The sequence below is a fragment of the Phascolarctos cinereus genome, unplaced genomic scaffold, assembly GCF_003287225.1.
Source record: "Phascolarctos cinereus isolate Bilbo 61053 unplaced genomic scaffold, phaCin_HiC Scaffold_4;HRSCAF=312, whole genome shotgun sequence".
Taxonomy (NCBI): Eukaryota; Metazoa; Chordata; class Mammalia; order Diprotodontia; family Phascolarctidae; genus Phascolarctos; species Phascolarctos cinereus.
In genome coordinates this window covers 259167979-259182629 of record NW_027555847.1, presented here as the reverse complement: position 1 = coordinate 259182629, position 14651 = coordinate 259167979, and the positions used below count along the sequence as shown (strand labels likewise).

Sequence of the window (14651 nt, the reverse complement as noted above, 5' to 3'; positions counted from 1 at the left end):
AAACTGTCAGATGATTGTTAACAGTTTATATTCCTTTAAACTATGTGTTCATACCCTTACATCACTTGTTTATTAGAAAAAATGAGTCATAGATTTATATCAATTCCGTATAGATTTAAAATATCAGACTTTTACCAGATATTTATCAGTTTTTTTTCTAATCCATCACTATTTTTCTAATTTTACCTGCACTGTTTTTATTTGTTCAAACTTTCTAAAAATATCTGTATGTAATACAGATATCGACTTTTACAAACTTTTACTCTGGTTTCTCAAAGACTATGCCAACAGAGCGTAACATCTGGAAAGTTCTGCCGTATTGGAAAGAATTTGAGGATGGTTTTGACAATAGATCAGACTTCTGCTTTCTAAGGACCATATTAACTGAACATCACAAAGAATCATGTGTTTGCTGGCTAGTTGGTGATTAACCCTTTGGCTATGGTTACATGTGAAGCTAAGAAAAACACAAAAGACGCTAAACTCCTATATAGCTACTTTTGACTTCTGTAATTACGGTGACATAAAGGCGTAAAATGGGAGAGAATATGCTGATAAACATATTTTAGACAAGATACCATTGTGCTTATTGTTGATTATATTTTAAAAATTCATTCAGTAGAACAAAATAACTTTTTGAAGGCTTTCTTCCAAAAAAGGCATCTCATACCACCACACAAATTGGGAGATGGAAGAGGGAGAGAGATTCATAAAAGGAAAGCTGCCTAAATGACAAAAATATACAGATAGTAAAAAAATTGCAAAAAACTCAATGCTACTCTCATAGCTGGATAAATTGAATGTAAAGAAAAACAAAAATGGAAACTAGATACTGAGCAAACTATTAGAAAAGTTAGAATTTAAGTTTTTTATGTCTTCTGAGAAGGACATTAAATAATATGTATATTTATGTATGTATATACTCCAAAAAAAAGTTAGCTTTAAAAAAACAGACCATCTCCTGGAGCCTAGAGAAATTATGAATAAATGAAAAAAGTCAAGCTAACTCTTCCTTTGAAGACTACGTGATTTAATAAAATGATAATTTTCATAACAAAAAAATTAGAGATAGAGTCCTAAAAGGAGACTTTAAAATGAAATTATGAATAATATTCAAAATTATGAATAATAGTGGGCCAAATAACTACTTGCAAACAATGAGACAATTGCCATATATGAAAGATAAAGACTGGATAAATTGTGGAAAATCTCAGAGGGAACACACTGAGGTTCAGAGGTGTTGTGATAAATTTCTTATAGAAAGTGAGATTTTAGCTGATTTAAAGGAAGCCAGGGATCAGGGATGAAGAATGAGCCAATCCCAGGCATGGAGACAGCCATTGAAAATAGTCAAGAAATATAGAGTCTTGTAAGAGAAACAACAAGGAGGCCAGTGTATAGTATATAGAGGTGGAAAAGGTATTAGAAGATTAAAAAGGTGGGAAAAGGTAAGTTATAATGAATGCTTTAGAAGACAAACAGAGGATTTAACATTTGATATGGGAGGTAATAGGGAGCCACTACAGTTCATTGAATGGGGTGGAGGTGATATGGTCAGACTTGCACTTTAGGAATAATAATTTGACAACTGAGTGGAGGATGGATTGAAGTGGGGAGAGACTTTAAATAGGGACCAATCAGAATTATTTTTAAATGTGAAATAACAACATAATTTTTTTTAAATCTGTATTTACAGTTACATGACATAAAAACTGAGAATTTAGAAGAAATGGGTTATAATCCTCAAACATAAAAAAATACTCATATTAGCATGTGAAGGTCTTGAAAATCCAATCACAAAAAAAATATATTGAACAAATCATAAAGGTACTATTAAGGGTGGCATAGAAGGAACTTGTCAAGATTGATTTACAGGTTAATTTTGTCAGCTGTTTAAAGAAAAATTAATGCATATGCTATACAAATTATTCTCACAATGTGAGAAAGAATAAAGTGGTCAGACTCACAAGATAAATATTATCTCAATATCTAAATCAAAGTGAAGAAAGCATTAAGTTTCTTCACATAAAGTGAAAAAAAGAGCAGTGTACCAATATCATTAATGTGTATTGATACCAAAAAAATCTAAATAAAATCCTAATAGAAAGTTACAGCAACATATCCTGAAAAGTTATTCCCTAAGACCAAATTGAATATACACCGATGATGCAAGGATGGTTCAGTACTAGGAAAATAATTAACATAATTAATAACTTTAAAAGAAAAAAAAAGCAAGAGACCAGAGCCTTATATTGATAAATACTGGAAAAAAAAACTATTAACAAATTATAGCACTGATTTATGCTAAACACACTAAAAAGCATAGGCAAAGTAGGGCCTTTCTTATATGCTTATTTTATATACATATGTAGATATATTTACAAATATATAAATAAAAGCTAGCATTTATTTGCAAAGAAGAACCACTAAGGGAATTTCTTATACACATACAGGCAAAACAGGAATGATCACTTATTTGATTGAGTTTTAGAAATGTTGGTGATGGCAATGACAAGAAAGTGAAATTAAGGAATAAACATTTGTAAATAGGAGAAAAAATTATCTGTGTTTGGACATGATAGGATGCCTTGCTTATAAAACTCCAAAGAAAGTACTTGAGATGATTAATAGCTTCAGCAAAGTAGCAAAACACAAAATTAATCCACCAAAATCATCATCATTTCTATGTAGTCATAACAAAAACCAAGAGAAAATGATAAAAAGAAAAATCATGCTGAAAATAACTTGAAATTCATAAAATATCTGTGAATCAATGTACAAAAACACACTCAAGTCTTATGTATCACTTTCATGGACTTCTGCTAGTGTGGACTTCCACAGTTAACTCTCTCTCTGGTCTAACTCCACTCATCCTACCTTTACTTTGGAAGGCCTCAGTTCTTGGACAAGTGCCAATAAGTGGCAAGAGCTACCTTTTTTTTTTTTTGATGGGAGGGAAATAAACTCACCTAGGCTTACCTCTATATTTTTTGAGCCCCCACTGATGTGCTTCCACTTATACAGATAACCATTCATGGTGAGGCAAAAAGAAAAAGAAATAGTATCTCAACTTATACATAATGAAGCAAATTCAGAAATAATAAAATATATAATTTACACATAAATTTGGGACATAAGGGAAAAAGGAAGCACACTTACAGAATCCTATCCTGGAAGCACACAATGGAAGCAAACTAATGTTCTTAGGATAACTCCGAGCTCTAGACTGCAGGCTTTAATGTCACTGATATACTCAGTAACATCACATAACATCATTTATCTCTAACTATTCTGTCTCTCACTTCTTTCCAGATGGGGAATCATCTCTTTCATTCAATGAAGCATTTATAGACGCTTAAATATAGAATTGCCTTTAACATAGCACCTAACTATTTTTATACTATTCATTTAGCTCCTCAGGTTGTCTCTGTCTAGGCAATTCAGTGAAGCCTAACCAGCTATTCACATTGACAATAACTTAAAAATTCATAAAATATTTGGAAGCTATTTTAACATAACACACTCAAATCATACAAATAGAATTATAAATGGCCTATATAGATAGTAGAGTATGTAAGTAGTTACAGAGATTTTTTTTTTGCTCATGGTTTGGCTACGTCAAAGTAATATAAATGACAGTATTAACAACATTCCCTTATAAACAGTAAAACAGAGTAGGATCATATATTTATAGCAGGAAGGGAACTTCAAAAGCTCCTCATCACCTTCTTTTACAGGTGATGAAAAGAGGTCCAATGAAGTTAAATGAATTGCTCAAGTTAACACAGAATAAAAATGACAGATATGGGTTTTGAACCCATTTATCTCCAGTTTTTCTTTCCATTAAACCATGTTTTTCCTCTATTACTTCTGACTAAATAAGCCAGAGTCAGAAAAATTGAAAATAGTATTCAAATGTTTGATAAATCCAAGAACATAACCTATTTGGTGAAAGACTTTCTATTCAAAAACTCCTGAGAAAATTGGAAATGAGTTTCACAGATAAATAAATGAATGAATGAATAGGTATAGATTGAACAGGTATAAGCTAACGTCTTATATTGTATATCACATTATGTGTTCCAAATTGACGCACTTCATATATAAAAGTCATTTTTTTTTGTTAATTGGATAACAATGAATTAAACTATCTCATAATTATGTAGAAAAAGAGTTGTTAACATATAGCATACCAGAAAAGATAAAACAGATCATTTTAATCACATGAAATTGAAAAGCTTTTCTTTTAACATTACTAAAGCAGTTAGGATAAGAAGGGAAACTACCATTTAGGGAGCAAAATATTTTCATGAATTACCACTGAGAGAGGTCTAATGTTTAAGATTTATAGACAATTAACACAAATTCAACAATAACAACAATGATAACTAACATTTATTTTGTGAGGCATTGTGTTAAATACTTTACAATTATCTCATTTGGTCCTTATAACAATCTGGGGAGGTAGGTGCTATTATTGTTTCCATTTTACAGATGAAGAAACTGAGGCAAGCAGAGATTAATTGGCACCCTCAAGGTAATACAGCAATTTCATTGCCCAATGGATGAATTGTCAAATTAATGAAAAAGAAAGTTTAAAATCATTAACAACTATATATACTTGCTCCAAATTCCTAATAATAAGAGAAATTAAAATTGATCCATCTTTAAGACTTTACTACCCACCCAGTATATTTCCAAAATTGGGAAAAGATAGAAATAAGTAATGTTAAAAAAAAAACTGCAGATGTATAGTCACACTAATCAACTTTTCATGTAGCTGTGAATATATCCTCTCATTCTGGAAAGCATTTTCAAAAAATGACCAAAATTGATACTCTGACTCAGAGACCCTATGCTTGGCGGATATTCCAAGGAAACTAAGATAGAAAGAAAAATCACATTTACCAAAAATATTCATGATAGCAAAAAGCTATAAATAATGTAGGTACCCATGAATCAACAAGCATTTATTTAGTAAGAATCTAATGTGTGCCAGGCAGTATACTAGGTTATCAGGAATACAAAAGTAAAAATGAAACTTTTCCTTCCTACAAGGAAATTGCATTTTTTTAATAAAGAATAAATATGTAAGTATATATGCTCATATAATTAGATACAAAAGAATAGAGAATGATAAAGTAATTTGGTGAGGGGAGGCACTAGTAGCTGAGCACAATCAAGAAAGACCCTATATAAAATGGCCTATTGATTGGCAAATGACTAAACAAATTATTAATTCCATAGTAATGTAATATTACCATGTTCTAAGAAACAATAAATATGAAGTTTTCAGGGAGACAAAGAAATTGATTCAGAATAAGTTAATCAGAATCAGGAAATAATAAGTATTCAATTCATTGTGTTTTTTTCTCTTTTAATATGTCTTCTGAGGTAAATTTTCTTCTAAGGCAGCGTTTTTAAACCTAAGGTCAGGGGACCCCTAAGTGGCATGTGGTCAGATTTCATGGTGTATATAAATTTGAATGGGGAAAAAATGCACTTTAAGTTCAAATGCCTTTGATTTCATGTGTAATCTTATTTATTTTATTATGTGAATTTAAGAACATTATTCAGAGAAAAGGTCCATAGGCTTTATCAGCCTGCTAAAAGTGTCCCATAACTCACAAAAAGAGGTTAAGAACCTATGTTCTAAGGACTTTTAATTTCATGCCATAAATTCTGGCATGATGGCTCATTCTTACATTTTTAATACAAGTAATTTATTTTTTACTATGACTTTGTTCTTTGAATTACTTTGAATTTAGTACTATATTATTTATATTCTTATATTTTTAATATAGACATTTATTTTTCTATGACTTGTTCTTTGAACCACTCTGAATTTAAAGTTATATTATTTAATCTCTGCTTTTTTGTTACTTTTTTGCTTGCTTTTTAAAAACTGTGTCTCCCCACCTCACCTAGGCTGGAAGTGCAGAGGCTGCTCATGAGCCTGATCCCACTACTGCTCCATGCAGGAGATTTGACCTACACTGTTTCTAATCTGGGCCAGTTCATGCCTCCTTAGATGATTCTGGGGCTCACTGTTCCCAGGGTCTCAGCATAATGGTACCTAATTTAGTACAGACATTCTATCTGCATAACCCAAGGCAGCTCAAAACTCTGGAGCTCAAGAAGTCAGCCAGTTTCACCCTCCCCAGTAGCTGAGATTCTAGCATGGACAACCAATGCCTTGCAGTCTCTGTTTTTCTACATTTTTTCCCTATACTTTGTGAATTGATTGGAATTTTTGGTGTGTAAATGATTATATGTTATTTTCCCTTCCTGCATATATTTATGAACTTTTGTAGTCTAGAACATGAACTTTTTTTGTTACTATGAAATGCTTAAAAAAGTATTCATTAAAATTCAACTTCATAATTATCAGAGATTTATTATATGTAATTTCCTTCCATGCTGTCCAGATCCCAGTTTTCCTGTTTATATTTTTGTAGATTTTCTAGGTTTAAAAGCATAATTGTAAAGTCACCTGCAATTATTTAGTGGCTGACTATCTACTTTTTTTGGGGGGGGTTCAGTTAGCTTTCTCTATAAGCATCCGTATGTTATTCTATTCAGTGCATGTCAATTTAATATTTATTTACTTATTGTGCTTTTAAAACATAATATAGTTTCCTCTGTTTTATTTATTTATTTTTGCTCTCCTTTTTTAGAAAAGCTTTTAATTTTTAAAATTTTTTACAACCAAAATTTCTTCCAATATTCCTCTCCCTTTCAGAAAGCTATCCCATTAAATAAATGTCTTTAAAGAAAATGCAGAAAGAAAAGAAATTCAACAAAACCTGTTAAAACATTTTAAAAGTCTAAAAATACATATAAATGTACCATATCCATGAGATTCCCACTTTTGCAAAGGAGTGGGTTGAGGGGAGTGGAATATCTTCTTAATATCTCTTCTTTAGGGCCATGTTTGTTCTTTGTAATTTTACAATATCTACTTTTGGTTGTTTTGTGGTTGTTATTTCCATTTTCATTGTTTAGTGACTGAGTAAATTGTTTTCTTGGTTTTATTTATTTCGTTCTACATCACACTTGTTAATGCTAAAATATTTGGAGCATATAAATTTAGTATCAATACTAGTTTGTTATCTATAGTTTGTTTCAGCCTAAAATTGTTATTTTTTTTTTACTTTTTTTTATGTGGTGAATGTTTTTGCATGATTGCAACTTCTGCTTTTTTTTTGGATTCAGTTAAAACATAGTAAGTTTTCTACTGGACCCTCATTTATATTCTTTGTATATCTTTGATTTTTAGATGCATTTTCATTTAGGTGACAGATGATAAGATTTTGTTTTCTTATATGATCTTAATAAATTCATCAATCAGTAGACATTTACTAAGCACCTGCTATGGGCCAGCCACTATGCCAAGCACTGGGGATACAAAAGGAGGCAAAAGATAGTCCTTGCTCTCAAGGAGCTTACAATCTAAAGGTGGAGACATCATGCAAGCAAATATATACAAAACAAGCTATGTATAGGATAAATAGGAAATAACAAGGGAATAAGCACTGAAATTGAGAAAAGTTGGGGAAGGCTTCCTGTGGAAGATGGGATTTTGGTTGGCACTTAAAGGAAATCAGGGAGGTGAGTAGTTAGAGTGGAGAAAAGAGAGCATTCCAGGCATGGGGGTCAGCCAGAGAAAATGCATAGAGCTAAGAGATAGTGTTTGTTTGTTTTTGTTTTGTTGTTTTTTCTGGAACTACCTGGATGCTAGTGTATAGAGGAACATGTGTTTTCTTGGGAGTAAGGTGTAAGAACACTGGAAGGTACAAAGTAGCTAGATTAGGCAGGTCTTTGAATGCCAAACAGCATTTTGTGTTTCCTCCTAAAGGCAATTGGAAGCCATTGGAGTTTATGAAGTAAGAGAGTGATGTGATGGGACCTGTGTTTTAGGGAAGTCATTTTCGTGGCTGAACAGAGGATGGATTGGGAGTGGAGAGAGACTTAAGGCATGCAGACCCACTAGCAGGCTATTGTAATAATAAAGATGTGAGATGATGAGGACTTATAGCAGGGTAGTGGTAATGTCAAAGAAGAGAAGGGGCATATTTGAGAGATGTTGCAAAAGTGAAATCGACAGGCCTTAGCAACAGCTTGGATGTGGGGGGTGGGGTGGGAGATAGTGAGAAATCCAGAATGATCCTTAGGTTATGAGCCTGAGAGACTAGGAAGGTGGTATTGCCCTCTACAATAATAGAGAAGGTAAGAAGAGGACAGACTATAGAGGGAAAAGTAATGCGGTCTCTTTTGGGTAAATGGAGTTTAAGATGTCCACTAGACATCTAGTTTGAGATGTCTGGAAAGCAGCTAGACATGTGAGAATGGAGGTCAGCATAGAGATTAGGGCCAAAGTTAAAAGCATAAGGGAGACACTAAGATTAAGGTACACTGGGAAAAATGTCTAGTAGAATATAATACTCCAGCTGAGACTTGAGGGAAGCCAGGGAAGATAAGTGGGCATGAGAAAAGAGAGTTTTCCAGGAATGGGGGATAGCCAAGGAAAATGCTTGGAGTGGGGAGATGTAATATCTTATTTGAGGCATAGCAAAATAGCTGATGTCACAGGATCAGCAACTACATGGAGGAAGTAAGGTAAAATAAAACTGAAAAGGTAAGATTAGTGGCCAGGTTATTAAAGTTTTTAAAAAGACAAAAAAAAGCAAAAAAAACCCAATTATATTTGATCCTGGAGATAAAAGTTATGCAATTTACTGAGAAGGGAAGTAGAATTGTTAGACATGTGGTTTAGGAAGATTGCTTTTAAAGCTAAGAGGAGGATAGACTAGAATGGAAGGGAAGAAAGGGAGGAAGGGAGACCAGTTTCTGCCATTTTTGCTCTGCAGAAAGTTAGGAAAAGAGGAAGTTTGGGGATTTTGGGGGGTGGCAGTGGGAGAGAGATGAATTTAAGATGAATGTGAGACATGTGATTCAAAATTTCCAATAGGCAGTTGGAGACGCGAGACTGGAGGTCAGGACAGAAAGTAAAGTTGTATAAATAGATCTGAGAATAATTTGCATCGAGATGATAACTGAATCCATGGGAACTGATAAGCTCACTGAACAAGCTCGTGTAGACAAAAAAAGAGGACCAGGGACAGAACTTTGGGGAGCACACCAGGTTATTGAGTGTGACCTGCATGAAGATCTAACAAAGGACACTGGTAAAAAGAAGTTAGACTAGTATAAGAAGAACCAGGAAAGAACAATGCCAGGAAAACCTAAAAAGAAGAGAGTTTCAAGGGAAGTTCAAGGGAAGGAGGGTGACTGACACTATCAAAAGCTTAAGAGAGTTCAAGAAGGATTAAGATTGAAAAGAAAAAAAATAGATTTGTCAATTTATCACTGCTAATTTTGTAGAGAGAACTTTCAACTGAATGATGAGGCTGAAAGCTAGACTGCAGAGAATTAAGAAAAGAATAAGAAGAAAGAAAGTGGAACCATTAATTATAGACACATTTAAAAAAAAGTTTAGCTACCAAAAGATAATTATAGGTGAGAGCATGTAATAGTGACAGGAGACTTGGGTATTGATTGTAGGCATCAGGGGAGCAACTGGGAGATGTTGAAGCATTGAAGATAAATGAGAAAGTATGTTTAAAAAAAAAAGGGCAGTCTGTTTCAGCACATGGTACGGAAAGGGATTCACATGTCCATGTAAATGGATTTGCTGTGGCAAAGAGAAGGGCCACCTCTTCATATGAGACAGGCAAAAGAGAAGGTAGTGAGGGAAAACTTCTGAGCAATGTGAAATGAGAAGGAGAGAAGAAGAAGCTTTAGACAAATGATCTTAAGTTTTGTTTTTTGTTTTTTTTTTTCAATGAAGTATAAGTCAAAGTTCTCAACTGAAAAGATGGGGAGATGGAGGTTTGAGGAGGGATGGAAAGGTTTGGAAAATATGTTGTGGTGATTTGAGATACTGAATCAATTAAGGAAGTAGAAAAAAGATTGCCCCAATGAAGTAAGGGCCCAGTTGAATTATGTGACATCAATCTGTAGCGAACTCAGTCAGTACAGTTTAATGATTTTCTCCATCTCCCTTCAGCAGCACTTGAATAGGAGTGAAAGCAAATGATTGTAGGAATAATTCAAGGTTAAAGTTTGGAAGGGTAAGGCTGGTAATAGGATAAGGAGTTAGGGTCTTAAGTATAGAGGATAAAGTAGACTTGAACTGGTTGACCAATAGGTCAAACTAGGGAAGGGAAGAGAGTATAGGTAGTGCAGGGCTAATGTATCAGGAAAGAACTGAAGAAAAGAGTCATTGTGATGCTGAAGAACAATATTAGGGATTGTAAAGAAAGGGAATCATAGAATTATAAGAGATTATGATCAGATAAAGACCATTTAGAGTTATTAAACAGGGAAGCATAACTCTTTGGTAATGGCAAGATCTTGGAGTAGGTCATGGGAAATGAATAAATTGATTAACTGAGAAGTTAGGTTTTACCTTCTAATTTTGCTGTCTTTGCTCTAATATTTATTAAAACCTATATTTCTTCTATCCTTACCATTCTTTTTCCCAATATATGCAGTAGCTTATTAAGAATATCATTTACTCTAAAAAATAAAATCTCCCTTTTTTTCTTTAAAAAATATTCCTTATTTTCTTTGTCTTTTTAGCTACTCTGAGGATTCCAATTCTTATTTCATTTTTGTTTCTTGTATTCTAGTTGTAGTCCTTGAATGATTGTTTCATTCTTTGGGAGATTTCTCCTCAAACCTTTTTACTCCATACTGTTTCTTCATTTTATTAGGAGTCATTTTTTACTTATCATTTATTTAGTCTATCTACTGATTTGCTTTGAGGTTTTCCACGTGAACTTTTCTTTCTTAAACCTCTTTTTCTCATGGCAGTTTTAAAAATTTCATTTGGTACATTTCTGATAATTTTTGAGTCAATAATCAGAAGTTGGGCTTGAGCTTGTCCTCTCCTTTTGCCATTTTTTTCTTTTTTTTTTTTTTCATTTTGCCACCTTGGCACAGGTCCTTAAAAATCCTTTTACAACCTCATAAATGTTATGCCGCTAAGGGCACATTGCTTTGTGCCTCAAACATTATATAGACTGTTATATAGACTGTATGAATGAATGTGTCTATGCTGCATTTTATAGGACATTTCATTCTAGGATCAAAACATAGAATTATTTCTCATTTTTCTGCCTTAAAAATTTCTTCATGAGAGAGTTTTTTCAGGTAACTGAATCTACCTGTTTAGACATGAACAAGTTTTAAGTTCATTTAGTTTAGTTAAGAGTCAAAGAGTAAAACAGTGTCAAAGGACATGATTCATTTTTCTTGACCTATTTGCATGTAAGAAATATTTCTGCATGATTTGTACCCTATTTTCTTTGATGACCTCAAGGCCACATTATAAACATAAATTATTTTTTACATTGTACTATATCATAATGATATTATCATGACTTTTTTTGGTCATATAGGGCTATTTCTCTTGACATTAATTTATTCCAAACTGCTATGATTTTTGAGTTCTTGTCTGTTTTTTAAGTATACTTTTTTCAGTTTCCTCCTTTGTTGTCACTTCTAATTTTTGGGTATTATCAGTGTTCCTGGCTCTAGCAACACTTCTCCATCTTAACGTGCTGCTTCTTATCTGTTGTGATCTTTGAAAGCAGTTAGCGAAGATTGTTAGTTTATTTTGAATGATGTCTACTCTGAGTGAGAACTGGATCAATTCTCCTGTGTAAAACATATATTTCAGGGCATAGTCTTTATGCCCTGAAATGCCTTTTGTCTACTCAGAGACCACTTTTAGTTATTTGTTCTTAGCCATATTTTGATTGGTTGAAATTTCAAGATAGGTGAGGTACTACTTTTCTTTAAATATAGTCTCTTCCCTATTTTAGCATATCTTACAAGGTAAGAGATATTCTCCTAAGTGTATATATTGGGGAAACTGTAACTGAGAATCTAAAGACCATGTTAACACAAACTACTCAAAATAATCAAATCATGACTTTCAGTTATTTTTTTGTTGTTGTTATAACACATCTACTTGACTAATCCTTGGGGTCTGGGACTCTGGCTAGAAAAAATGATACCGTTGTTTAAAGGCCTTTAAAATAGTCTCTAGTGGACTAGAAGCGACAAATGTCTTTTAAATTCTGACTCATCAATAGTGTATAAACTTAGTCTTAATAAAGCCAGGGATATGATGATTTATAATCTCTTTCTTAAACATTTCATAATTAATCAACACTAGATGAATTATATTCTTTTTTTTTTGCACCTGCTTTCTCTAGGCCTCAGTCCCGTTTTATATATATATATATATATATATATATATATATATATATATATATATATATATATATAAAATGAGAATGTTACATTAGATGATCCCTAACATTCCTTCTACCTCTAAGATTATGTGATACTAAAAAGCACAGAAATATTAGGAAAGAATAAAGTAATTTTATGTGCCCTTGCCTGGGGCTTTGAAATAGTCATATTATAGGAGTATATGATAGAAATGGATTTTACTGTGTATACACAGGTGGAAGTGAAAGATTGTGTCCAGTTTATTATTCTGACCTTCAGAAAAGTATTCTTACAGCTGTCTACTCAACCTTTTCCTTCTCTTTCCTTGAGAAAGTTTTCTATTATTACATTTTAACCATGCATGACTGTAAATCTATCATACTGACCACCAGCCAATATGAACTATTCGGGCGCATCATTTTTCTTCCAGTGTGCTGCAAAGCAGGGAACTAGATGACAGGAAAAAAATGACATTATAATTGATCAGCTTCAGATCCTAATTCAGTACTTTACAAGGTTCCCTTTATACTTCATTCTTTTGATAGAAAGAACATCGAAGATGAATACAGACTAGGCAATGGACAAAAATAATAAAAGGGTAATTTAAATAATTTCCACAAAAAATGTTAAAATAAAACTCCCAATTCAAATATGATGATGATAAGAACCTGTAGAATTTAAATTTGCTGTGGAAACACTCTCAGCTTCCTAGGGTGAGTATAGTAGAGAAAGGCATCTAAAAATCCTTTTTTCTTCTTCCTTGATTTCTGTACTGCTTTTCTCACTTTTGTTCACATTTTGCCTGAAGGATCTTTCTATAGCTATCTATGCATTTATAGAGTACTCAAGAGCATTTTAAACCAAATTTATTCCCAACACTTCTGAATACCAAGATCAGTCACAGAGTGGTTTTTCCTGGACCTCTAGTCAATAGTGCCCAAGCAATGGTAATTGGCCACATATGGGAAAAAGAAGAGGTCCCTAGAGGATTTTTAAAATTCATACACTGGTGACAATAGCAAGCCAACAAAAAGTCCTTAAACCCATAGGGAGAAGAACTACATGGTAGAAAAACTGCTAGATTTGGAGTTAGAGGACCCAGTTTTGAATCCTGGCTCTGTGTAGCCTTAGGAAAATCCTTTTACCTCTCATAGGCAGATATTTCCGTATTTAGAGGCATCTAGGTGGATAAACTTTAAGTCTAGACTTCAGGTCAGGAAGACATGAATTCAATTCTGTCCTAGTGTACTACTTGTGTAACCCTGGGCAGGTCACCTCATATGTCACAACCATAGTTTCCTCATTTGAAAAATGGGAACAAATCATATTTACTTCCCAGGGTGGTTATGATGATCAAATGAGATTTTATGTAATAGTAAGTGCTTGAGCCTGATTTTGAACTCATAACTTCCTGACAGGATTACTTTAGCAGCTCGTTCAATATAACCCTTACTCCTCTAATTTGGAAAATCCCTGCTTTCTGTAATTGTGCTATTTATTCAATTCATTTTTCAGGAATTTGACACCCCTTGGTGTCTCAGTGACTTGTTTGAAGTCAAAGTGCAAAACAATGTCAAAGGACATGACAAATTCCAATATATTTTAATGGTACAATTTTTGGAATATATAAAAATTCAAGGTGCTTCTCCCTCAAAATACTTCCCTGCCCATCCTAAGTATTATGGAGTTGCATTTTGTGTAATAAATGAAGTCAATAAGTAAAGCAGAAATGTCGCATAAATGATGCTATCTGATATTGACATCACTATGGTTTTCATCCTTAATGTCCAAAAGATGTACAAAATTAAAATTAAAAGCACCTTCTGTTTCATTAGCATTATTTCATTGCTGTGGTTGTTGATCCATAGAGTTATCCAATCAAGGATCTCTCTCTCTCTCTCTCTCTCTCTCTCTCTCTCTCTCTCTCTCTCTCTGCCTTTCTGTCTCTCTCCTGTTTGTCTCTGCTTTTGTTTCTCTGTGTCTGTCTGCATGTATTTCTCTCTCTTGCTCTCTCTCAGGTTGGGTCTCCCTTGCACAGGTTGGAAGTACAATAGCCACTATGAGCCACATCCCACAATTGATCAATCAGCATAGCAGCTTTGATCTGTGCCATTCCGGCCATCTGGGCCAATTTGCTCTTCTTTAGCCAGCCTGGTGGCCACTTCCTGCCACACTGGTGCCACATGTAGTACAGCAGTGCAATTGGCTTTATCTCTACTGTAGCTAAAGCAATCCACCAGCCTCAGCTTCCCCAGAAACAATAATTATGGTGTGTACCACTAGGCCAGGCCAGGAGGATTAGACTGTGCAAGTTATATATTACATCACTGTTTTGATGTGTAGGC

General features: G+C 33.6%; 1 protein-coding gene across 2 annotated transcripts in view; it reads left to right on the top strand.

Annotated features, from left to right (window-relative positions):
• The window catches only part of CNTNAP4 (contactin associated protein family member 4), a 582938-nt gene that overhangs the window by 470612 nt on the left and 97675 nt on the right, over positions 1-14651 (top strand). The window lies entirely within an intron of this gene.